Source organism: Acomys minous (assembly GCF_964271855.1).
Source record: "Acomys minous genome assembly, chromosome: 19".
In the NCBI taxonomy this organism is placed as follows: domain Eukaryota; kingdom Metazoa; phylum Chordata; class Mammalia; order Rodentia; family Muridae; genus Acomys; species Acomys minous.
In genome coordinates, this window is record NC_140499.1 from 28669384 (window position 1) to 28695966 (window position 26583).

The window sequence follows — 26583 nt, forward strand, 5'->3', positions numbered from 1 at the left end:
TAACCCTCGAGCTGGGCTCACCGTAAGTCTCAAAGGCAGCATCCACCCTTGCCCTTTCTTCATAAGCCTACAACTTACTGCCTACTTTGCCAAAACGGGCGTCTTAGTAAACAGGAGAGACATACACGGAAGACACAGTCTGCTTCAGAGTGGTCACAAACAGAGCTGATTCTGGATGTTAGTCTAACTAACCAAAACACTTGCTTCTGTATGTGTGCGCGCATGCCTGCGTGCATAGTGTGCGTTTTCATTTATCTTGTGTGTGCACTTCGACAGAGGTTTGATAGTAGGGACTGAGAATGTTTTGTTTTGATCAAAGGGATATAATCTCAAGAGAGAGAGAGAGACTTCTTGGGAAAGAGAGGGGTTCAGTGGGCGGGGACATGAGAAATATGACCAAAGCGATATATATATATGAAATGAGAAATAATACATTTTAAAAAAAGCAATGTAATATCCTGATCTCTTTAAAAATAGCATTGTGTCTCCTATGTCTGGGATAAAATTTCAGCACCAGGAACTGGATTGGGACCGTTGAGGCTACAGTTACTTGTCGGAGAGTTGACAGCAACTTTTAAGCGCTGACCCCCAGGGACTAGAGGTAGTGTGGTCAATGGCTGCTCCCACAGAGCCCAGGGGACGTCTGGGAGAACGCCCTCAGAACGGAGGTCTATGCAGCTGGACCATGGAGGCTACCAGGGGAAAAAGCTAATGGGCACAGGTGTGTAGACGCAAAACTCAGTTTCTAGACCCTTCTATCAATAAAACCAGCCATGGCAAGTGCTGTTGAATGCTCTGTGCGAACGCTCCTTCCTTCCCACTCACTGGTGTTGAAGGGCTAATGTGAGCACAGAAGCACTCGCTAAAATGGCGCTCGCCTGAGGACAGGAACAGCAGTATCGTGAGGCACTCTCACGAGGCCTAAGAGGAATCAATAAAATTAAACACCTGCGGTTATATTTTAAAGTATAATCCAGGCTGGATTTTTTAATATATCATCCCCCCTTTGAGTTGCTACTGTTTTGATATAGTTGTGATTGGCTGTGCTGGCAGTTTTCTCTCAAAATGCAGGAATAAGATGTCTGCCTCTCCAGGGCTAGCATGAGGTTGGTTCCCCATAACCCCGGGCTTATTGGGCCCCCTGCTTCCCTCTTTGCCTGGTGTTGATCCAGACAGGTAGGGGGTCCTTTCTCCTCACTCTGCCTCCCTGCGCCCAAACAAAATGGGAGAAGCAAAAGACAGCAAAGGTGAATCGCTTCTCTTGCCCTAGAAAGGATAGTATGGTTCGTCAGTGTAGCTGTTCAGGCTACACAGTCACAGGATGGTCCCTAAGAGAACCAGGGTGCTGACCCCAAGTCTACTTTGGTATTCTTTGCCCTCACTCTGGCCTTCCCTGAACTCCTGAGTCCACAGTGCCAAGCACACGTATTCGAACAGCCTGCAGACTAAACACGTACTTTTTGGTGTACGTGTGCTGGATAAATTATGCGTAGGTATGCGCTCCTAAGTGCAGGCACCCACAGAGGTTTGCAGAGGGTGCCCGGAGTTGGAGTTCCAGGCAGTTGTGAGCCTCTTGGTACAGGTGCTGGAAACAAAACGGGTCTAAGAAGAGCAGTTGGCATCCTTCCCTGCTCAGCCATCTCTATAGTCCCTGGTAAGCGATCTCATTTATGCACATTCTCTGCAGGCAGGTAGAGAGCTAGGAAATATTTCTAATGTTAATAAAGGACCTAATACTAAAAGATGAACGCTCTGCAAGGCTGCCGGGGATCTAGGTACATGAGAGACTTCACTTATCTTCCAGCTCTGCTGGCTGCCTGTTTTCTAAGCCCCTCCTTACAGAGGATCAAACTGTTTCTTGCCTCCTTGGGAGGCAAATGGCTGATCAACTTAAACACTTCCTTTTGCTGGCCGACCAGCAAAAGGACAGATAATGGTTTTTCTCCCATGCATTTTCAGTCTGTTTAATATCTCCCAGGTTTTGATGAAGAGAGATTTGGAGGAAAAAAATGAGATCCAAAGAAAGATAACAGTCCCTTTAGCTCGGTTTTGACAGGGCTTTCCTTTCTGGCCTTGTTTCTCTTAATGCACTTTGAGATTTTATTGCCCACGTGACCCCCTGCTTAGTTGAGGAATGTAGCCAGCAGTGGAGGACTGTTTGCCCTGCCTCCTCTCCTCTGGGAAAATAAGAGAGGCAAATGAGATGATGATGATGTTCATATACGCAGCCATGTTCTGTCCCTGCGGACACAGTCAGGGTATTATTACCTCTGGGGTTGCTTTCCCTCCTGACATGGTCCTGCCCCCAAACTTGTTAGGGTTCTTAATGTAGAGACTGCAGGACCCAATGCCTAGAATGTTTCCTTCCAAATGCAACATCTTTAGGGGCTGTCCCAGAAAGCACACAGGTGTGTGTCCCAAAGTGTGAAAGCACACACCATATCTGGTTTTGCAAACAAATGAGGCTTGTGCAGGCGGCTGTTTGTGTTATACGGCTCCTTTTAACCTCGAATCTAAGAGGGCTTAATGAGAAATAGTCTGTCAAATTCTAGGATTCCAAGTCCCTGCTCTTGTTTCTAAGGAGGATGCACACTGGGTTGTGCAATTAGAGAAAACCAGAGTGAGCTTTCGTCATGCAGCATGTAATGCCTCGGAGCCAAACGATGCAGTATTTTTAGTTTTAATTACTGGTTTGTTCTCCACTCCCAGCCCAGCGACCTCCCTTGCTTTTCACCCAGAATCTTAATACGTTCTCTTCCCCCTTGAATCCAATTTGCTACCATAGGTCTTCGTGGCTTTCCAAACACTCTCTTTTCAGTAAAATAAGAGGAGGAAAAAGAGATCAAAACGAAAGAACCCGTCTTACGCATTCACCTTCCGCTCCAGGGACATGAGCTTAAACAATTTTCTAACGGCAGGAGTGAGGTAGGAGGGTGTTTTAAAAAAAAGAAAAAAACCACTCTAGTCTCCCCCAAAGAAGCAGTTTCCGACTTCAAAAATCAGAGGCGATAAAAATATCTTCCAAGAACAGCCAGATGTTTATTTATAAACCCTCTAGTGGGGAAACTTGCTTTCTCTGAAGGGATTTTTTTTTTTTTTTACCCCAGGAACATGCAGCATTAGGGTGATAGCGGTCAGACACACGGCCGGTATGGAAGATTCTTGGCTCTTGCGGGGGAAGCCGAGGCGGGGCGGAGCGGGGCGGGGCGGAGCGGGGGGGGCGGGGAACAGGACAGAATGTGACATCCTGGGTACCTGGATCCAGCAGACCCTGGGCTTCATCCTTTTCTAGGTGGCCCCGAGGGGACTCTTTTTAAACAGCTGCTGTTCCGCTGCTAGCCCAGCAGAGGGTGGTGTGAGCCCGGGACCGCACTCCAGGCCTCGCTCTGAGCGCCCCCCACCTTCCCGCCCCCCGCCCATCGCAGATGGCTTAATCAGGGCTGGGTCCCCCGCCCCGCCCGGGCCGCCGCTGCGGACGTGGAGCCAGGCAGTCAAGTGTTCCTGCGTACAGCAGGTAGCCTGGCAACTGCGAGCATAATACGGAGCAGATGGTGTTCGCACGGCGTGATGGACATCACACACGACAGCCTGAGACAATCCAGGAATTCCCTGGTGGCTCGAGGCCCTCTTTGCACAAAATGAGTTCTCTCACCATAGCTAGGCTTCTTGCGGGGGCGGGGGGGGGGCGACGGAGGTCCATACTGGTTTCTTATTACCGACTTTTCTCCAGCCAGAGGGAAGAGGGACTTTGGGGAGGGGACAGGAAGAGGACCTGGAAGGAAACCGAAGGACTTAGGAGATGCTAGGGGACAGTGGCGGCCAAACCCAGGGGCACCTCGCTGTTGGAGGGGCCAGGGTTTCTCTGGCCAGGGCTGTACAAAGCCTGTGCCGGGAGAAGGGCCCTCGGCTCACTCTACAATCGCATGGCCTACCAGTCGCCCAAATGAAATTTAGGGTTTTCGATAAAAAGTCCCTCGGGGCGTAATTTAGCCTCTTCAGCTCCAGCCTATGTACTTACAAGTCCTCAGGGGGCTCGGGCTAAGCGCGCATGAGTGGGGCCTGGAGCTCCAGGCTGGCTCGAGTGCGCCTCACTGTTTGGTGATCCTAACAAAGACCAGGAGCTAGCAGGCAGGGCGGGTGCCCTGGGGGCCCTGAGAAACTCAGCCTTGAGCTCTGGTGCGGGCACACGGCTCAGTGCCACCACTCCTGTATCCTGGAAAACATCAGGATAGGAGGACCTGGACAGAGGTAGGGCTGTTGTGGGTAAGAAAGAGTTGGAATAAGTCAATAACCAAACAGGAAGTATACACACTGGGTCAAGTAATAGAGGGAAAAAAAATCAATTTTGGGGCCACTGAATTGTTGACTAAATTCTATATATCCAAATATTCATATCCAGTATTTAGAGGCTGTCTAAAAAGCAAGTTTTAAGTTTCAGGGGGTCTGTGGAAGGTGACAGCTAAGGTCACACCTGCCCAGCAAGGGTTTAGTGCTTTCGTGTCAGTGAGCAACAGGCAAAGATGAATCTATCACCCAAAAGACCTCGGCTGTGACTCCCAGAGGCACAGACAGGCCATGGCGTCTCCACCCAGAGTCCTTTGAAATGAAAAATCACATTTAAAAGTGGTCACTGAAGACAATGAAAACTTCAGAGATGAAAAAAGCTACGAAGACTTAAATATTTCTTCTTCATTTCATCGGAGCAATCCGCCTACAGCGATGGGCAAGAGCGCACACAACTCCTCAAAGTGTGCTCCAGGCTCACCAATGTTAGCACTCCCTGGGGAGTGTGGCAGAAATGCAGATTCCCTGGCCCCACCAAGCCTACCGAATCAGGCCAAGTTCTCCAGGTGATGGGATACCTACCCCTGTAGTAGTCTGAGAATTACTGGAGCGAGTAATCCTGGCTGATTGCAGCCCGCCCGGGCCTGATTTGATTGCAAACTTGCATTTTCAAAATCAAGCCCGAGTGCAGGCTTGCTCTGGTTTTAGTGCAAAATCTTCTGCATTTGGAATGGAAGTCCCCCTCCCCGGCTCAGGGCTGCTCGGGTCAGAGATAGCTGTCCTGAAGACCCGAGGATTCTCAAGGGGACCAGGGACCGTAAGTCTTCCTTAGAAGCATGGCATTCTGTTGCAGCTGTGCTCTGGCAGCCAAAGGGTAGCCAAGGCCAAGGGGTGGGGGTGGGGGTAGGGATGGAGGTGAGGGTGGGGGTAGGTTTCCTTTCTAAGGGAGACCATCAAGCAAGCCCCGAATTTCCCTAGGGTAGCATGATAGAAAGCTGTGGTTTGACAAATAACCCCTCTGGTTGGAAAGGGTTCTTAACAATAAAGCAGAGACCACAGGGCTGTGCTTGAAGATGACAGTGAACTTGTGTGAGGAACACAGGGTAGGCACAGGATCTGAGAGGTGCATTTCCCTGTGCAATCAGACTCATTCGGTTGATTAGGAACACAAGTCTCCGAGAGGTTAAGGAGGAGCCTGTCTGATTGTCCCACAGCTGGTGGCGGCGTCTTAGGGATTTGAACTTTTCTGCGAGCACCACCACCACATATACCGGGTCTTAGCTGAGCAGACTGCCCAATTCCTCCAGAGAAGACTCGGGAATAAAAAGCGACGGTAAGGGGAAAGGATGGACACAGGATAGAAAGATAGAAACTATCAGAATCGAAAGAAGCGAAAAATGAAACTAAACGTGAACACCGAAGACATTTTTTTATTCTTTCCTGAGACTCCAGTTGCCCAAGACTCCAAATCAGGCTGTCTTTGTGTTATCAACTTGGACATTAAAAAAAAAAAAAGGGTAGAAGACTAGGCTGTTCAACCCTAAGTGGGAAGATGAAACAAAGTAAATTAAAATCTGAGTTCCCTCTGAAGTCTACCAAGTGTCAGGGCAGAAACATGGCTTGAGGACGGTGGCAATCTTGTACAAATTTCCTTTTTCAAGGTCAAGACCTTTTCAGTATCAGGTTGGAAAGTAGCTTACCACAAACTCCCACTAGTGCCCCGGCGGTCACCCAGAACACCTCTGTTTTGTAACATGACTTGAGAAGGTTGCATTGAAAAGTGTGTTTCTCACTTGGGTGTGCCGGCACATGAATGTAATAGTGGTACTCGGAGGCAGGAGGATTATAAAGCTGAAGACTAGCCTGGACTACGAAGTCAGACCCCCGCCCCTAGTGTTTGGATATTGTGTGGTGGTTGTATGTCCCCAAAGAGCTGAGTTTTAAAACTGTGCTCACCAATTTAGCAAGTGTTTTACTCAAAGAGTAGTAATTAAGGGCTGGTTCTAGTACCAAGGAGCTGTTTTCTTTGAGGGGTGGGGGCGGGGGTAGGGGATGGATGGGCCCCATAGATCTGACTAGGAATCTAGCTCTTCTAAGGGGACCATGATTGACACACTGAAGACACAAAGCACATCTTCTGGTTATTACTGCTACTGCTGGGGTCCCCCCCCTCTCCCCCCACCCTGCCTCTCTCTCTGAAACACACACAGAGAGGGAGAGAAACAGAGAGACACACAGAGAGAAAATGAGACACACACACACACACACACACACACACACACACACACACACACACGGGGGGGGGGTGTGCGGGTGGAGGCTGTTTTACTCTGTCACTCTCTACATTACTCTTGAGCAGGGTCTCTCACTGAGCCTGGAACTCGTGGGTTTGGCAGACTGGCTGTCCAGCAAGGCTCTCCTAACTCTTGCCTCTCCAAACTTAAGATTACAAGTTTTTTGGAACCTGGGTGCTGGAGCTGGACCTTGGGCTCTCAGGCTTGCTTGGCAAGAACTTTAGCCATGGAGCGGTCTCCTCAGCTCCTGCCAGAGCCTCCTGATCATGTGGGACACCTCCAGGACGGAGCTGAGAATTGTGCATCCAGCTTAGTAGTACGGAAAAGAAAGCAGGGCTTTAAATTTAGTTTCCTTTCTTGAATTTCCATGAGCAGAAGGATGTCTATTTAGACAACGAAGACAGCAAAAGCTTGTAGCCACAAGTTTTTCATCCACACATTGAAAATATCTAAAACAAACTGTACCCATGCGCTACACATCCAGGCGTTTCTCTTGTCATTCCCTAAATAATACAATATTAACAACTATATACACAGCATTTATGTTTTTGAAGTGTTACAAGTGATCTAGAGATGATTAACAGTTTATGGGAGGTTTGTGTAGGTCACATGTAGATCTCATGATAGTTTAGATAAAGGACTTCAGCATCCACAGACTTGGGTGTGTTGGGGTGTTTGTCCTAGACCTAATCCTCCCCAGATTCTGAAGGATGACTGTATTGAAAACACGCATGCTGGGCTAGAGAGATGGCTCAGGTCTGAGGAGTGAGTACTGCGCTTGCAGAAGAGCCACATTAAGTTCTCACACCCATACTAGGCTGCTCACAACCACCAGTAACTCCAGCTTATATGATCTAACGCCCTCTTCTGGCTGCCACAGGTACCTTCACACACACACACACACACACACACACACACACACACACACACGATCAAAAACAAAATGTTTAAAACAGACATGTCACTGGCTCTCCTGCTCTCACCCATCCAATCACAGAAGTTTTAAAAATAATGTAAGAAAGTACGGGGAAAAAAAACCCAACACTTGTTTATAACACTCCAAGGTAACTACCAATCATCTTTCATTTGCTTCACATCCTCCCCTTCCTTTCCTTAGCATGCAAAAACATATTTTCATGCTTCTGATTATGGCATATGTGTGACAGTACATCCTACCAAGTCTGTAAAATGGAAAACAAAGTTCCAATTTTCCAAACGCTTACAAGTCATCCCTGGAAAGGTGTTTTGTTCCTTGAGGATAGAGGCTTGTGTGTGTTTCACCTGCCCCCAGCCCCCAACCTCCCCAATATCCCACATAGTTAGAGGAACAAGAAGCTCAGTGTTTGCAGGATTCGGCTCCCTGGGCACGATGAATTCTAATGGGAGGTATGGGGAACACTGTCCTTATGAGCAGAATGCTTCCTTGAGCATCCAGTGGAGCCTCTGCTGCATAGTAAGGAGAGGGCTAAAGTTGGCAGTGCTCTGTGAGGACGTGAGAGCACCGCCAAGGGAAAAGTCGGGGGTTTCAAGGACTTTCTTAAGCATAAACAAACAAACAAAACAAAACAAAAATACCAGTTTTTCTTATCAGTGCTTTGACTAAAGTTGCAATCCCTCCCTGTAGTAGAAACACAACTTTGAGAGTTATGCTTTTCCTCTGCCTTTGATGTAAATTATAGAGTCTCTTTGATCCTTTTGTTGCATTTAATTCCACCGCCAAAGCAACTCTAAATTGGTTAAAAGTCCATTAGTGCGCAACAATAGCGGCTTGATTAAATAAATTATGGCACATCCATACCACGAATGTGAGGCAGTCAATAAAAAAAAAAAACAACAAAAACATGCCTTCTTGGACTGACTAATCACACAGAGGAAAGCTTACAACACGCAGCTGACAAGGAAGAAATGAAGCATCTCTGAAACACTAGCCACAGACAGTACTGCCAGATAGGGGCTATAAGCAACCTATATGAGACAGGTTTCACTGGGTGGCCCTGGTTGGCCTGGAACTCCATAGGTAAACCAGGCTGGCTCTGAGCTCACAGAGATCTTCCTGCCTCTGCCTCCTGAGCGCTGGGATTAAAGGTGAGCTTCATAAGTCCCAGCTCCAATTTTTATACTTTTAATTCTTTAATAGTATGGATATAGGATACTTTAAACCTTTAAGTTACTTTATTTAAATAAATAATTGTTTGTTTGTTTATTGTGTGTAGGTGTAGGGGGTGGTATTTGTGAGCCAAGGGGTGCAAATGGATCCTGAAAATAATTTCCAGGAGTGAGCTCTCTCCTTCCACCACAAGGATCCTGGGTAATAAACTTGTTAGGGTTGGCGGCATCGGCCTGCAGAGCACTAATGTACTGGATTTTAAAATAAATGTTAACTTTTTTCATTGTTTTGTTTTGGGACAAGGTCCTATGTAGTCTAGGTTGGCCTCAACCCTGCTGTGCTGAACTTCTGATCCTGCCTCCACCTCCCAAGCGCTGAGATCACTGACGTGTGGCACCATGTCCACTTGAGTATTACTAGTGTGACAAGCTCATTCAGAGCGAGTCTAAATTGACCCAGGACAGAACCCGGTTAGTTCACGAAGGAGCCAGGGCACGTGTGGCACACGGCTCCTCCCCCTCTGAGTCCGCTTTCTCCAGTGCGTAACGCAGCAGAAAGTGTCCGAGGCTTTCTGTGTGTCCAGCTGGCTTTCACTGCTTCATTGGAAAGCCCCGAGCGCCCGGAGAGGCTCAGGAGGACCCCTTCCAAATCCTATCTCGCCTTTAGCGGAACTACTCTGCTCTCTACGGCGTTTCTTCATTCTCGGCTGGAAACCACAGAAATTGCTGGGGCCTCAGAGTGAGCCCAACGCAGTAGTGAATGCTTGCAGTAGTGACCCTAGAGCTCGCGCACACGCTTGCATGCTCTGCGCACGCGCAAGGTTGAGGATCTCTCAGAGCTCCAGGCTGGATCAGTTTCCTTTTCTCTTGCTATGACAATAGATCTGACAAAAACAGCTTAAAGATCTGACAAAAACAGCTTAAGGAGGGAAGGAAGGAGGGAAGGAAGGAAGGAAGGAAAGAGTCCTAGTTACTCTTCACTTGCCATGAGGAGACACTACGATCAAGGCAACTAACTTAGAAGAGAAGCACTGAACTTGGGGCTTGTTTCCGGTTTAAGATCCTCACGGCAGAGAGCAGTCAGAAGGCGGAGCTGGAGCAGTAGCTGTGAGTTTTTTCATCCTGATCCACAGGCAGCAGGCAAAGGGGAGGAGCTCGGTATGGGCTTTTGAAACTTCAAAGCCTCCTCCTACAATGCCACACCTCCTAATCCTTCCCAAACGATTCAGCGCCCTGGTGACTGAGGATTCAGATACATGTATCTTCATTCAAACTATCCATCATGGTGGGGCATGAGGCAGCTGGTCACAGCATATCCGTAGTGGATAGCCAGAGAGATAAACACTGATGCTCATTTTGTTGTGTTACCCCCTCTGACTCCCCCTGCCAATTATTTTTGTTTTTTTTTGTTTTTTTGTTTTTTTTTTAATAAAGTCTGGGATCTCAGCCCAAATTCACAGTGGGTTTTCCCACCTCGACTACCCCAATCTAAGAACTCCCTCTCAGGTGTGCTGGGAAGTTTGTCTCCTTAGTAACCCTGATGCCGGCCACACTGACACTCAATATTAACTATCGCAGCAGCCAACCTGGGGTACACAGTTCAAGGTCAGGAGCTTACACAGAAGGGCTCTGGCTCAACAAAACTACTCTAAACTATAAACCTCGACAGGTTCAGGGAGACCACCACGTGCACAAGTCTGTCCACGGGCTGTAAGAAGACATGGGCCACCAGGGCTTAGGACAATGCTGCGAAGGAAGGAGGCCAGCACAGCTTCTGCCCTCATCTAAGAGGCTGCCCTCCGACATTGGGATATACAGACTTAAATGGCTTGTCACCTGCTGCTAGGGTCTCTACCCATCCAACCTCTACTTTCTTTCTTTGACTTACACCCAGGGAGGGAGCGGTTTCAGCTCTTGCCCACAGCTAGATGGAATTTTTTTTTTAACCCTTGAGCTCTCTCCCCAAGTCCAGACCCAGTCCCTATGGCAGCCTCCAGCCTTCTGAGGAAGCTCTCAAAGCCAAGGTTGCATAACGGCTACACAGGCCTATCTTGCGTGATGCTGGGAGACTAGCCAATGTTTCCACTTATAGACAAGGGCACTGCTGTGCTGCCAAATGGAGCGCTGTGCTGCCGTGGCTACAAGACGGGAGAAAGGGAAGAGCTGGAGCTCGGGGGCTTAACAGGGAAGCCTTGAACCACCCCCAGCTAGCCTGTGGACAGCCGCTGAGGAGACTCAGCTCTAACCATCTGGGAGGAGCTTCTTCCAAATAGCTAGCCTTCCCCCTCCCCCAAACACTACCACAGGAGGGTCAGGGGCAGCCTGCTCTGCTGGCCTCATGACAGCTGGGCCCATCTGTAAGCAAACCACGTGAGCACATGAGGCAGGGCTGGTGTAGACGCTGGATTTGAGTAAGACCTGGTGGTTGCCCCCTTGAACTCAGCTGCTGTGACTACCAGAAGGAAATAAGCCGGAGACTGGACCTGTTAGCATTCCATCATGCAGCGGGTGGGACTGACAGGCCCCACCCCTCCTTGAGGATACACATACAATGTTACTGGGAAATTGAAAGACATTTTCTTCAGTGGTGTAACTGCTCATAAATTGCCTATGTTCCTTAAAACACACACACACACACACACACACATACACACACACACACACACCCTCTCACCCCTGCTCCTCTAAGTAAATTAAACTCATTGGCTCACCAAAAAAAAAAAAAAAAAAAAAAAAAAAAGCCTTTGTGGTGGGTGCCCTGTTGAGGGGCAAACAGATACTTATTAGTCACCCCTGGAAAAATTCGTGCCACAGGCACCCTCCTAGCACCCATCAGAGCAGCAGGGTGGGGCTTGAGGAAGGTTGAGCCTGAAATCTGGATTTGGTCTTTTACACACATACACCTTGGCCTAGAACGAGCTTCTCAGAGGACACTTACGTGTCAGGGAGGGCCTAGGGCCAGGTGGAGCTGAGAACGGGTACAGAAGGCTGGTTGACTCTGGGCCTTACACATGCAAAACCCTTTGACTATTTATTTTCCTACATATTCTGTGCATGTAGAAGCAGGCTAAGGACAACCTTGGGTGGTGTTCCTCAGGAGCTGTCCACCTTGCTGTTTTGAAATAGGGAGTCTCCTAGAACTTTAGCTTGTTGGTTTAGGCTGGTCATCACACCCAGGGGTCTGCTTGTCTCTGTCTCCCCAGTGTTGGGACTGTAAGTACATCCCATAATGCCTGACCTATTTGTTTATTAATTATTGTGTGTGTGGTATGTGGGCCTCTATGTGCACATACACAAATGTTCGTGGACCTGCACACATGGTGGTATGTATGAAGGTCAGTGGACAACTCTGTGGTGTTGGCGCTCTACTTCCGGTTTTTCTTTTTTTTTACACAGGTTCTGGGCATCAAACACAGGTTGGTCAGTCTCGTGTGGCCAGTCAGCTACTGGCCCATCCCAGCATTGTTTATGTGGCTTCTGGTGTGTACCACTGGCCCAGCTTTTTAAGAATAATAGTTAAACTCAGGTCCTTGTGCAGGCAAGGCAAGCACTTTGCTCACTGGGCCATCTCTCCAGCTCTCAACTAGTATTCTTTCTAGATGCCTTGCACTTCAGAGGGAAAGATGGTGTTTTCTCACACATTCTTAGCCCTAATAGAGTCTTATTCATTATATATACACACTCACATGTACACACACACACACACACACACACACACACACACACACACACACACACTTACTTTACGGTAGATCTAAAGAATAAAAGTGGCCTAGGTATTTTCTTAACCTTGGGGATAAAACAGTTTGAGAGGAAATGTGGACCTCAATCAGAATTTCCCAGTCAGCTCATGGATGCTGAGGTAGAAACAGCCCAGGTGGAGTTTCAGGACGCCAGACTCAAGGGCCAGCTGGTTTGGTGCAAGGTTGAAAACTCTCTGCTTCTACTAGACTAGATGATTTGCCTGGGAGTCTCGATGGAATTGTAGAGTTCTATTTGAGTGGAGTGGAAGAGAAGGGACGCTCGTTGGAAGGCAAGGGTGAGGGGCTTGCCAGGGTGTGCGGGGAAACCAACCTTGCCAATGTGGTGGGGGCAGTGACTAGCAGCCACAGACGGGCCTGGCCACGGGCAAGAAGACATCTGATGTGACCAAGGTCCAACAGGAGCTGAAGTAGGCTCTCAGAGGATGAAATGATAACATTAGGATTGGCAAGGGTCAGGTAGAACAGAGCCTGGACTGGGGCTGGATGAGGAGGAAAATTGGCAGGAAGAAGGAGGGAGAAGCAGCCGTCGGGGCAGTGAAGTGAATCTGGTTGCTTACTGTGGAAACCGAGAAGAATAAGGTCAAGTCACTTGCAAGGTGTTACCAGGGAAGGCTTTGCAGCCTCTTTATCACGCGCAGAAGCCACTTTCTGGTCCTCCAAGTCTCATCTCCTCATCCCCACTCCTGATTTGTTATTTTCCCTTGGCTTGGGCCATGTGATCACTCGAGATCTGGCAGAGATGGTAAACTCTACCTAGAGATCAAGTGTAGGCCTAGGTGTGGTGGTGCATGCCTGTAATCCCAGCACTCAGGAAGCGGAGGCAGGGGGATGGTCAGTTTGAGGCCAGTCTATGTTACATACTAAGGCCCTCCCTCAAAATGACACAAATAAAACAAAAAGGTGGAGGAAATGATGTCAGTGTGCTATTTCTTCCCGTTCTTAAAAAACGCAGTACACGGGCTGGGGATATATAGCTCAAGGGCTAAAGAGAGTTAAGAGTCCTCAGCACCCACATAGATGCAGGGTAGGTGTGGTGGCCCACCTACAGTTCCAGCCACGGGAAAGTGAAGATGAGATCCTAGAGCAAGCTGGCCAGCCAGTTTGCTGACTAGTTGACTAGTTGTGTTGCCAAGCTACAGGCTATAGGTTCACCTGAGAGACCCTGCCACAACAAACAATGTGGAAAGTTGTCAGCATAGTGTTAGCAGGGTCTCCACTGTGGATCCATCCACAAATGTCACAGGTTTGGCCCTCTGTTCTCAGAGCTTCTCATGGACATTAAAACATTGCAGCTCTTGGCTCTGTTGGGGTCTCCATAACGAACCGAAGCACACCATAGCAAGTCCTTCGCACAGCAAGCCCTCCTAGGAGTTTGTAACGTAGAAGATGAAATCTTGCCCATCACTCCCATCTCAGAACGAGGAGGTGGGAAGCCAGAGCCACCTGCCACACCCTAGCCAGTGCCTACGGCATAAGAGGCTCTTGGCAGATGCATGTGGAGGCTGGATGTGGGTCTGTAAAGACGTTTAATAAAACCTTGTACAAAGCCATCAAAAAAAAAAAAAAAAAAAAAAAGGAAAGTAAGCCAGGTGTGGTGGCACACGCCTTTAATCCCAGCACTCAGTGAGGCAGAGGCAGGGGGACTGATGTGAGTTCAAGGCCAGTCTGGTCTACAAAGCGAGTCCAGGCCAGCCAGGGCCACACAAGAGAAACCCTGTCTCAAAAAAACAAATGAGGAAAGTGATCAAGGAAGACCCTCCCTGTGGGCCTCCTTATGTACACACACTAGTGCATGTGGACACACACACACACACACACACATACACACACACACCTATGCATACCACACATGCATGCACATCATACACACATACATGTGAGCTAAAAGAATTTAATGTGTATAAATACTAACTTAATACCATGTTTAAAATGTGTGTTGGTGGCTTTTAGTTTTTGTTTGTTTTTGGTTTTTTTGAGACAGGGTTTCTCTCTGTAGTCTTGGTGGTCCTGGACTCACTTTGTAGACCAGGCTGGCCTGGAACTCACATCGATCTGCTTGCCTTTGCCTCCCAAGTGCTGGGATTAAAGGCGTGCACCACCAAGCCTAGCTGTGTTGGTGGCTTTTAAAGGGGACTAAAAAGTATATAGCATAAGCAGTTATGTGTCTTGATATTTTCAAAGTCCTAACAATATTTTCTGGGGATGAAGGGAAGCCAGAAACAACAGGAAATAAGATAAAAACTACTTTGAGAGGAGTACTTTTTTTTTCTCATCAATTTATTTATGTATTCACTTTAAAGCCTGTTTGCAGTCCCCTCCCTCAAGAGGAGGACAACTTTTAATTCTGTGCTTCTTTTACTTGACTCTCCTACTTTCTCCTTCCTGCTAAATGCTTCAGTTAATGTCTTTGAAAGCCTGGCAAGGCTGCCCAATTTGGGTTTTAACAAGTGGTCTTCATAACTAACAGAGTAGCTAATTATTTCCTAGGCTTAAGCTCACTCTTGGAAAGAAACAGCCAGAAAAGCACTTGGATCTTATTGCTACAACTTGTTTGCAACAGAAATATTGTGTTAAATATTTTTTATTTTAAAAATAATGTTTTAAGTTAGCACATGGTATGCTATATTTATGCATATATATATTTAAAATATATATATATATATATTTTTTTATGGACTAGTGTTGTCCTTTTCCACTAATTTTTAAAACTAAACTAGGAGATGGTGGTTAAAAGATGTTCCAACAAAATAGTAAATTAGCACAGGGCCACACAGGTCATTGGAAATTCCTAATTGAAGTTAAAAATCTGCAGGTGGTTCTAGGTAAAAGCTTGTTTTGTATTTTACCTTGGAGGCCTGGTGTCTTCTGTTGAACACATGAAATCCGTTCCCTTTGAAAAATCTTCCCTTTCTTCAGATGACAGTGAGGTGAAACAAAAACTTCCATTCATAATACTGAAATTTCCCCGGCCTGAGAGATGGATCATAGCACCTGCCTGGACTGTCTCCCACTCTGAGAGAAGGAGCTAGAAATCTCTCTCAGGCTCCCTGGGCCCCTGCTGCCACTGTCTTTCCCACACTGGCCTCAGTAGGAACAAAATTCCTAAGATGGTTGACACCAGCCAATTTGTTTTCCTTTTCCCTCCCCTCCCATTCTAATAAGGCATATGCTGTGTGTACCTCTCAAAGTAGCCAGGGGCTAGTAGCCATAGCCTCTCTGCCTCAGTGAGCCTCCTCGTCTGTGTTCTGAAGGAGGAAGAGAGGAGGTTTGCTCTTAAAATGTACAGGGAACTCAAACTTTGATTTTCTTTCTTTCCTTTCTCCGACGCATGATCTTGCGTCTCCACCCTGTGATGCTTTGGGAATTACAGCATGTGCCACGGTGCCTAGTTTAAACATTATTTCTGTATTATAGAATAGTTTTCAAGGTTCCTGAGGAGCTGAAGGAAGGAAGCCAGTGGGAAGTCAAACCCCAAGGGACTAGTAAACCCACGCCACGTGTACAGCCGTGGAAACACCTCCAGGTGGGAGGGAGGGGGGGTGGGGACAGAAGAAGGGCACAGGGCACAAGGCGACTGCTTCCCCCTTTAGCAAGACTTTTCCCCTCAAGTATCTATACTTTAGAGATGGATACAGTTGAAAATCTCGTATGCGGGCTGGGCATATATGTTTAGATATACAGTGATAACCCAGCAAGGGCCTGGATTCTATTTTCAAAACACACACACACACACACACACACACACACACACACACACACACAACAAGAACACACACCCCAAACTGTAGGTAATACTTATTCCTTGTCCACATTATCAGTCTTATGTCTGATGTTGAAAAAAATTGTGTGGGTGTATGTGTGGAAGTATGCGTGGGTGCCTGTGTCAGTCAGGGTTGGGCGGCTTCCTCTGTCATTCCTCACCTTAAATTTTACAACAGTGCCCCCCGCCGCTGAACCTGGAGCCCACTGATTGGTGAGACAGGATGGCTGGCAAGCCCTCTGTCCATCTCAGCACTTCACTCGCTGGGTAGCCTCTAGCCTCTAGCCTCTATGCCTGATATGGTTTAAGAGCAATGGAAGCATCAAGCGCTCTATTGGCCTTTGCAGAGCTGATGGCAAAGACACCCTCGTCCCTGTTGCAGAGCACCTTAAGCTTCCATATACCCGCGGGGTCTCCGCGAGTCACTTCTATCCCTCTGAACTGTCTGGAGGGCAACGGGGCGGGGGTGTGTGTGGTACTTGGGAACTAAGGGTCAACAACTGGGGGTCAACAGAGAAGGCACAACCTGCGCCCCCAAACAGAATATATTTCTGATTATAACAAAATGGCCATTTTGGATTTGACCTTATGTTTTTAATTTAACATTTAACTTAATTTTAACATAAATTTTTTTTATGGGAAGGAGTGTTTTGCCTGCACGTATGTCTGTGCATCACATGTGTTCCTCGTGCCCATGGCGGTCAGAGGATTCCCTTCAAATTGGAGTTACAGATGGTTGTGAGTTGTGATGCGGAGGCTGGCAACTGAACTCAGGTTCTCGGGAAGAACAACAAGCGCCCTTAATTGCTGAACCATCTCTCCAGCCCTTATGCGTTTACTTTTGAGGTTGCTTTGCAATTATACAGATTTTTTCCCCCTCTAAATGAAGCATACAGTAATGCTAAAATGTTGAAAAGTTCTCATTAATGGATGCTACCCCTCAAGTGCCTCAGTTCTATGATATGGGACTGGCAGCATGGGCAGGGACGGCACCCAGCCCCTTCCTTACCTGTTTTCTCACAGACCCAAGCGGGATGCCGACTACTCTAGGCCTGGGACCCACAGACACTGTGCTGAAGGCAACTAGATCTATTTTCCTCGGCTCCTGGTCCCTGACTACTCTCTATGGGATAGAAAGGTGCCCGTGAGAGGAATTTGAAAGACAGCAGTCTTCGAGACATATGAGAGGACATGTTCCTGTCCCACAATTGGCACAAGGCCCTCTGAACAAATGCCGTCTTCACATCGAATCCTCAGTGGTGCGAACTGGTGAGGTTCCCACTCAATCTGTGGTACCAAACAGGAGCTCTTGCTCTTTGCATGTGAATAATAAGAGCCATGAGCCACTCGGTTATTATTTTACAGCTAATCTGCATTTCTGTAATTCCATTATATCTTTGGGTGCCCCCACAGTGGCGCAGAATGAGACTTGCATGCCCCTACCCTCCAGAGTGGAATTCGTGCCACTTTTAAAAAATTAAGAAATGGCAAAGAAACAATATCACCGGAGTGATGCTGAATTTGATTGTACCTTGAACTGCTAATAGGATGCCAAACATGGCTTCAAAAGGCCCACGGAACATAGAATACTCTGGAATTCACCTGCAAGAATTTTTCTCCCTCAAGATAAGGTAGCCCGGGGCTTCCCACAGCTCTGTAGCTCTGGGAAGAAAGGGAGGGGGCGACAATCCTTCAGCCTTTTCCTAGATGACATTAGAAGCTCTGCAAACTTAATGTGGGTGTCCCTTGTAGGTGACCCCCCCCCACCTCCGCCAAGCCTCAATAAAAATCAGTAATGGGAGGGAAGGAGAGGCCTTCTAGGCCGTGTGTGTGTGTGTGTGTGTGTGTGTGTGTGTGTGTGTGTGTGTGTGTGTGTGCCTGTGTGCATGTGCACGTGTGCATGCGCATGTGATTAGCTTTCCCAAGCACATGCCAGCATTTGCTGCCTCTGAAATAAAACTGAATTAAAGCCAGGCCTACTCTAGACATGGCCTCTGGGACGGATTGGGCTCTTTTCTCTCTGTTGCTTTAGGATAGTGAGCCTTAAATCCTAGTTGAACCTTCAGACTTAGCAACTGAGTTTCTTCTAGCCCTTTCTGTACCATGTGATGTAACACGGCCCTCTGGAACCCCCGCCCCCTTCTGCCCACTCTGTGTGACTCCAGCGCCCACATCTGTGGAGCTCATAAGAAAATAAATTTAAAGAGGGAGTCGGGTCCCCTTCAGGCTCTATCTACTTCCTTGTGTATGTCACTTAGAAAAAAAGTTTGAATTTCTGAAGTTAGCACTGTGCCTCAAAAACCAGCATTTTTCATGTCCTGGCCTCAGCAACCCTCGCTCTACCCATCCCCCCCCCCCCGTAAAATGTTATTGTAGTATTCATTTATTTCAAGATGAGGACTCACTTAGCACAGGCTGGCTCCAAACTGCTAGGTAGCAGAGGGCGACGCTTAACTTCTGAGCCTTCTTGTCTCTGCTCCCAGTGTGTTGGGATGACAGGCCTGGGCTTCTACGTTGCCTTCATCTGTTCTAACATAGAATGGGGGAGCTCCCAGAACCAGGGACTGTTTTGCTTCCGGTCTCAGCCTTGGACTGAAACGAACAGTGTTTATGGGCACGAGGAGGTACCTGCCTCAGTTTAGGACACCCCCCTCTGCAATGATTAAACTGCTTCTTTCCCAACACAACAATCTCCCGAAGTCGGGGGTGAGGGGTGGGGGGTGGGGGGCGGTCCTCACACATGGTAGGTTCTCACTCTGGGTTGCATAGAGTTCAGGCTAAGGGTGAGTATTTGGGGATGGCGGTGGAATGTAGTTCAGGCTGGCCTGGCTCCTCTGTGCTCCCTGCCTCTGCCTCCTGAGTGCTGGGGTTACAAGAGCATGCTATCATGCTAGGCTGAGGGTGAAGTCTAGTATGATTTGTCAAGTAACAACACCGCTTCTTTGTTTGTTTGTTTGCTTGCTTTGTTTTCTGAGACAGGGTCTCTGTATAGCCCTGGCTGTCCCAGAATTTGCTATGTAGACCAGGCTGTCCCAGAACTCACAGAGATCCTCTGGCCTCTGTCTCCTGAATGAGTTATGTGCTACCATGCCTGACTAACAAAAAAATGCTTCTTAAACCCCTCTCCCACATCTTTGTCCAAATATAATATCCCCCCCCCCATGAATTTAGATCCTTTCGAAGCAAGTTAAAGTGGTAATGGGTGGAGGGAGTGGGGGGCGGGGCAGATGCCGACATAAACCCCACCCAGGCCACCATTTCACCCTCAAAGTACCCAGTTTTGATTTCCGTGTGTAAGGCTAGCTCTCTTTGATAAAGAAAGGCACTCTGAAGGTGGAGAGCTCCAAGGAGCTTGATGTCAAAGGAGCTCTCTGTTGCCTTTGATTACCACTGTGGTCTGGGCCCAGAGCAGAAGCTGGAAGCTCATCATCTCCTGGCTGATCCTGAAAGAAGAAGCCATCCCCCTGGCCGGTGACTTGGAGGTTCAAATGCAAACTTCCTCTACAGCTAGATATTCAACAGTTTCTTCAGAACACTACAGATGGCCATATTTGTGCCCACCCCCCATATATCATATTTCATTGGCTCTAAGACTCATGAAATCGAAGGCTTATAACATAAGGCTACTCCTAACTATGGCATCTCTTCCATTGTAAGACGCCGGCTAAAAAGAGTGCTGCAGAGAGCGTTCTAGGATCATTTAGAGATGGCCCTTAGGCATCACAGTCCCCTGAGGCCCTTTAGGGGCTTGAACTCCCAACCAACAAGTAGCCCGGAGTGGCAGTGGTCACTTGGATCAGCTGGCTCTCTTCCAACTCATGGCCACTTCTGAAAACAGCGAGTGCTGATAGCATTTCCTCCCTTCTCTGAGGAGAAAGAGGCGGCAGCTGTGGAAAGTGGCCAAGGGTCCCCAAGGAGGCTGTAAGGACACCCCTCGTGGTGTCCTCAGAGCAGGGCTTGGCACAAACGCCTTCTGTGTTTTCTCTCCCCCCCCCCTTTCTTCTTCCCTTTTTTTCTCGGAAGTGTTGAGGATCAAAGCCAGGACCTTCAGCATCCTGGGCAGATTTTCTGCAACTGCAATTTTCTGAATGATAGTGAAACCAAACAAAACGAAAGCCTCCATATGATGTTGCACGCATTTCTTCCAAGACAACATGTGTATAGATAAGAAGTAGCAAGAAAAAAGGTGTGGTGTTCTTACTCAGGAGAACACAGGACCAGCCCCTAAACGATACTGGCTTGAATCTAGAAGACAAAGATGCTAGAGGCAGCCAATAACTTCAAGCTGGGACAATGTCTCTCCACATTTCCAATCATCTTTCTCAGGCTAACTCGTATTAGCCTGGGTCACCAGCTGCTTCCGTGTGGTGCACGCTAAGGGATCCAGGAAGGAAAGAAAATAGAATAGATGTGTAGGCTGAGACTTTTTTTTTGCACCTATCTGCTAGGTCAAGATAACAGGCTAACTACAAACCCCAGGAACATATTCCTTCTATCTTCACAAAGACATAGTAGTCTGAGTCTAATTCAGAAAAGGTTTGACCAGTGAAAACCAGATGTATGGGAGCACCAGGTGGTATATGATTTAACTTCTAGTCTCCTTCCCTTTTCACTGGGTTAAATACATATATAACATAAAAGTATCATTTTAACTGCCTTTGAGTGTTTAATTTCATAGCACTAAGTGGCTTCACAATACTTTGTAACTATTTCTACTAACTTCAGGACTTTCTCATCTTCCAAACAGAAACTCTGTACTATTAAGCAGCTTCTATTTTTTTCCTAGAATGATCTTAGCTGCTATTATGAGTATTGATATAAAATTGGAAAGGAATGTGGGAAATGCATGATGGGAAAAACTCAGAATGAGAGGTGAAGATGTTTTCAGATTTTTCTAAGTGAACGGTCATCAACAGCATTTCCAACAGAACCTAAAACTTACTGTGAATATAAAATATAACTTTACAAAGTGACTGAGGGAGAATTGGGCAATTGCAGGCCTCTTACAGTATTTCCTTACACATGTCTGTGACACTGAGGTCAGAAGTAACGAGTTCACAACGATGCTTATGGCAAAGAGATCCGGCTATTGAGCCCTGACTCTTCAGTTCTTTTCTCCACCCATCCACTGGTCCCCTCTCCCCTCTACCACGCACTCACCCTGACAGAGCAAGTGTCAGTACATGCCAGCACAATGGGTACCAAGAAACATGGCCATTGTGTGTGAGGACCAAATCCCAGACGACGGAGCGGCTAATTCTGTCTGGGAACTGAACTGGGGTACGGAAGGAGTTGCTGAAAATCCTCTTCACCCATTGAAGACTTAAGAATCAAGACCATCTACTTTCTCAGTGTTTATTTAGTATATTATGAGTTATAAATATGATCACTATAGAGTGTGTGTGACAATGACAGTTGGTAAGTAAACCATAAGCCAGGTACAGTGCACAGGCCCTGTCATCCCAGTTCTTGGGTTGTGTAGGCAGGAGACCAAGAGTTCAAGGCTAACCTAGGTAAGCTTGTCTCAAAAAAGGAAAACTTGTCACAAAAAAGGAAAGAAAAGTACACCATAAGCTGGTGTATGCTTTGTGACTACAACCGTGTAAAACTGAAAGGAGTGCTGATACAAAGCAAGCCAGGTGGGTGGCAGGGTGTGTGCCAATTATAGGCGCTTAATTAAGAATTTTAACATATGCACTTATATTTATTTTTCTGATTACAATTTTTCTTCCACTATGGAAAATTTGAACAACACTGAAAAACCTAAAATGGAAAAGTTGAAGGGGGACCAATGATTACCACAAAATAGTGACGACTTGATCCCTACCGATTGCTCCCCTACCGAAATAGTCACCTGAATGAAACAAAGATGGTGGCTGTACTATTCCATTATATGGGACTGTTATCGTTGACATAACCAATGGTCTAGTACTGGACATTTAGGACACTTTCAGTTTTTCACCACTTATTTTAAAACTATGTATTTTTGTGTGTACGTGTGTATGTACATCTTTGCATGTGTACGCATGCATACGGAGGGCAGAGGGAGATGCCAAGTCTCTTCCCACACTGTTCTCCACTTCATTTTTTGAGACAGGGTCTCTCACTAAACCTGGAGCCCACAGCTTTGGCTAGACTAAATAGACAGAGGGTTTCAGGGACCCCCCTTTTTTGCTTCTCCATTGGAATTACAGGTGTGTGTTGGCATGTGGGTGTCGGGGATCCAAATTCACATCTTCATGACTGTGCGGCGCCATCTCCCCAGATCCTTCACCATTTATTTTAATGTGAGAAAAAAAAACCCTACTCTTGTATAAAATAAGCCTTTCGTATGTATTGGTGATTTCCTTCTAATCAGTTCCATTAAGTAAAAATTCTGCATCAAAGTCCGTGAAAATGTTTGTTGTGCTACATAATTATCTAAGAAATATTTTTAGTTTATAAAATAATAGGATCTATGACATTTCCACACACACATATCATTGCTCTTTCTTTTTTTAAAAAAAGATATTTATTATATTTATTTATTATGTATACAACATTCTGCCTGCATGTGGGTCTGCCAGCCAGAAGAAGGTACCGGATCTCATTATAGATGGCGATGAGTCACCATGTCGTTGCTGGGACTTGAACTCAGGTCCTTCGGAAGAGCAGCCAGTGCTCTTAACCTCTGAGCCATCTCTCCAGCCCCACTGTTCTTTCTCATATATGCTTCCACCCTTCTCCCTCATCCATTTCCCTCCCTCCTCCAAATAGTCCCTCCTGGAGCACTAATATTTTTAAGGTTCTGTTTTGGGGTCTCTTCCTAAATTGTTCCCCTCAAAGTTCTTCAACGCCTACTCGCATTCCCATGAGGATCAGAGAAGGCCTCAGAATCACACGCCTTTGACCCCAAGAAGCCTTTGAATGGCCAACTGTTTAAGCTTAATTGTGCTTCGGTGCTTCCTTCTTAGTGAACAGAATGGAAGACACTGCAAACAGGATCATGGGTGAACACATGGTCGCCAAGCTTTCCCCTTAGCCCCTCCTCTTTTGCCCATCGCCCTGGGTGCAGACACAGTTGGCCTCTGCCATCATCACCCAGCAGCCAGGCCTCGTGCCTCCTTCCCTGTCTCCCTGGCAGTCAATGACCAAATGCCACAAATACCACAAATCCCACAGCTGTAAGCCAGAATTCCTGTGCTGTCTGCACTGCAACTGGCCTTCCTCTGTGTGACAATATGAAAGGCATCCTTCACCATTTCTCAGGAATGACAGCTGGTCTGTCCTTCCACTCCTAGCCGTGAGCCACAGCAACATTTGCAGCCTCTGGGCATGAGAAACACTGGGACAAGCCTGGAGAAAACCTACCTAACTTCAGCTATTTGCTTGGAACCTTCCATATTACCTTAGCATCTTGGACCAGAAGGAACCATGGCAGCAGTGATGATGGTGAAATTGAAACTCATTCCTCTGTTACAATGGCAACTGTGTCGATTCAGGATTTCAAATTATTTTTTTTCCTTTTTCTCCATGGAAATCGTTGTATCAGCGCTTGCCCCACAACCCACCACCAACTAAAAGAAAAACAACTGTTGCATCTCGGCATTAGAGGAGCAATAACAGACATCTATGAAGCTGCTGACACAACTACCAGGGCCTGAGAAATTCCACAAAAAGTTTTAGCCATGTGAAGTCTAATCAGTGGGTCAGGATATGGCAAGAGGTAAAGTTGAAAAAACACAAACAAATGAAGGCAAGCAGCTGGAGAGATGGCTCAGCAGTCAAGAGCACTTGCTGCTCCTGCAGGGGGCCTGGGTTCGGTTCTTGGCCCCCATACAGTGGCTCACAGCCATCTCTAACTGCAGTTTCCTGGGATGCAACACCCTCGTCTAACCTTCTTGGGTACCAGGCACACATGTGGGGCACAGACACATGTGCTGGCAAAACGCTCACACACATAGTATTAAAAAAAACGTTTAAAAACCCACAACAAACCGCACATTGTGAAAATTATCATTAAAAGTTTTAAAAGCAGATTGTTATTTCGATTGGGTGTAAACACATGTGTGTCTAGGAGTGGGTGTGTGTATGTGAGTGCAGTACCTCAGAGGACAGAAGAGCGTGTCAGATCCCCTGGAGCAGGAGTTACAGGTTATTGTGAGCCTAGAAGAAAAGACTTGAGGAGTCACCATACTATCTGCTCAATCATTTCAAAGTCTTTTATTATTTTGTTAAAATTAGAAGATGTGGTTACCTATCTGTAGGTTTAGAGACTGGAAGAGGGGACCCACATGTGCTCAGCTGTTCCTTTATCAACACACACACTTGGACCTGTGACTTGGACCTCTCTGCACGACCCTTTCAGAACAAGTTCTGGCCATGGTGGCCAGTGCACGTCCTTCATCTATTCAGGCTGCAGAATGGTGTCCTCAGTGTCACCACACTCTGGCTCCCTCCGCTGGTTCCCTGCACTTCCCATCAACTGCCTTCCCAGAACAAGCCTTTTCTCATTCTCGCCTGTGTTATCTACTGACTTGCTTCCTTTGGTTCTGCTGTGTGGTTCACATCTTCCTCCAGGCTCTTGCTGGACAAAGCAAAAACTCTCATGGAGACTGTCACGAGCTGACAGATCTGCCAAGTGATACCCCGGCTTCCAAACTATCAATCATGCATCCAAAGGATGACTGAGCTGAAAGAGACCTCTGGGCAGCGTGGCACCTGAACTTCTCTTGATGAGAGCCGACAGGAGATTTTGTTAGATGTTTGTCCATCCATCCATCTGTGAAAAATCACCATGATGGGTTGAGAGACTGGTTTTAAGCTGAGCATAATGTATTTGGAGACAGATGTCCAGCATATCACAGTCACCCAGGGAGCACCTTCTCGCTCATATGATTCCTCTCTAATCCCTGATGTTTAAACTGACATGCAAGGGATGAGAGAAATGTGCCCAGACAAAACTCAGGCAGAGAGTTGTGGAGCCTGATGGGGATGACAGAGAAAGAAAACCCACAACAGCAGAGTGGTCCAGTCCTGTCCCTAGGGAAACACTATCAAGACGGTTGGGGTGCAACCATGTCCTGCCTTGAATATCAACACACTCAAGTATGCAAAATAAACAGAACAAACCCACTGAAGCACAGAGATGCTCTTGGAGGCTCAGATGACAGGGACATTCCTACGTCCCACCCTTTATATCCACCCTGTCCTTCCCCTGGGGCTCAGCCTTCCTTCTTACCTTGGGCCAGCATTGCTCTTTCATAAACATAGCTGATATCGGGCTATTGTCTCTGTAGGAGACAAAGCCTAGGTCTTGGCCATAAGTGATTTAGGCACCTACACAAATGGCCTTATAGTTACCAAAATGAATGACAGAAACCAGGGCTGTAATTCTAGGGCCCCGGGACAATTGCGTTTTGTGTTTTCTTTACTCCCTTTTCCCACTTCCCATAAGAAGTGTGCATCATCTTAATATTTAGGGTCGGGGAAGAAAGTGACCTAAGACTTAACAATCTACATCTGTGGCTACGGAAGCACAGTTAATGCGGAAAACACACGAATAACGGGAGATCAGAGTGAACCTCAAAGGCAGAGCCAAGGTAACAAACAACCCAAGGTCAAATAAGGAGCAAAGGAGGAGGGCGTATAGGTTTCTAGTAAGTTTTAGGACAAAAGATTAAACACGGGATCTGTGAAAACACAGAGAAGGAAGAGGCCACTTAGGGGCTATTCTCTGGCACCGTCAGCTCAGACACTCTAGGAACTGTGTCCATGTTAATCCTCAGAGTGATGTTGACTTGATGATCTCTGATGGGTAGGCTGGGGCTGTGAGGGATGCGGAACTGGATGAAGGCAGCAGATATGATGAGAAGATGAAGCTAAGAGCTGTCCGTAGAGTTTGAGAGACACCCGAGAGTCAAGAAGAACCTCAGCGAACTTAGCAAAGAGAATTCCAGAACTTAGGAAAAAAAAAAAAAAGGGTTCTTGGATAATAAGAAGCTACATGGAAATCCCACCATTTTGGGTAAATCTAGGCTCAGAGTAAGTAGAACTAAGGAAAGCCGGCAGTGAAATGCTTAGCCCCTGGACCGTGGGCACAGGGTGTTCTCAGTAGCGAGCGGACATTGTTATCATCATTGTTATTAGAGATGGGGTCTCACCATGTGGCCCAGGCTGGCCTGGGACTTGTCATCCATTTGCCTCAGCTTCTTGAGTGCTAGGATGACAAGTGTGTGCTACGATGCTCAACTCAGGCGACTATTATAGTGATTAAAAGTGGTATGACACAGGTTTGTGGTATGCAGACTGCTAAGGACTTTCATGGCACAAAGGCAGTAAGAATGGAAGCAGCAACAAGGCTGTAACGCCAATGAAACTGAACCTAGGCTGCAGA

The 26583-nt window shown here is 47.1% G+C and overlaps 1 protein-coding gene across 3 annotated transcripts in view; it reads right to left on the bottom strand.

Moving 5' to 3' along the window:
• MAML3 (mastermind like transcriptional coactivator 3) overlaps window positions 1–26583 on the bottom strand; it is a 426724-nt gene that overhangs the window by 12048 nt on the left and 388093 nt on the right. The gene's annotated exons all lie outside the window — the stretch shown is intronic.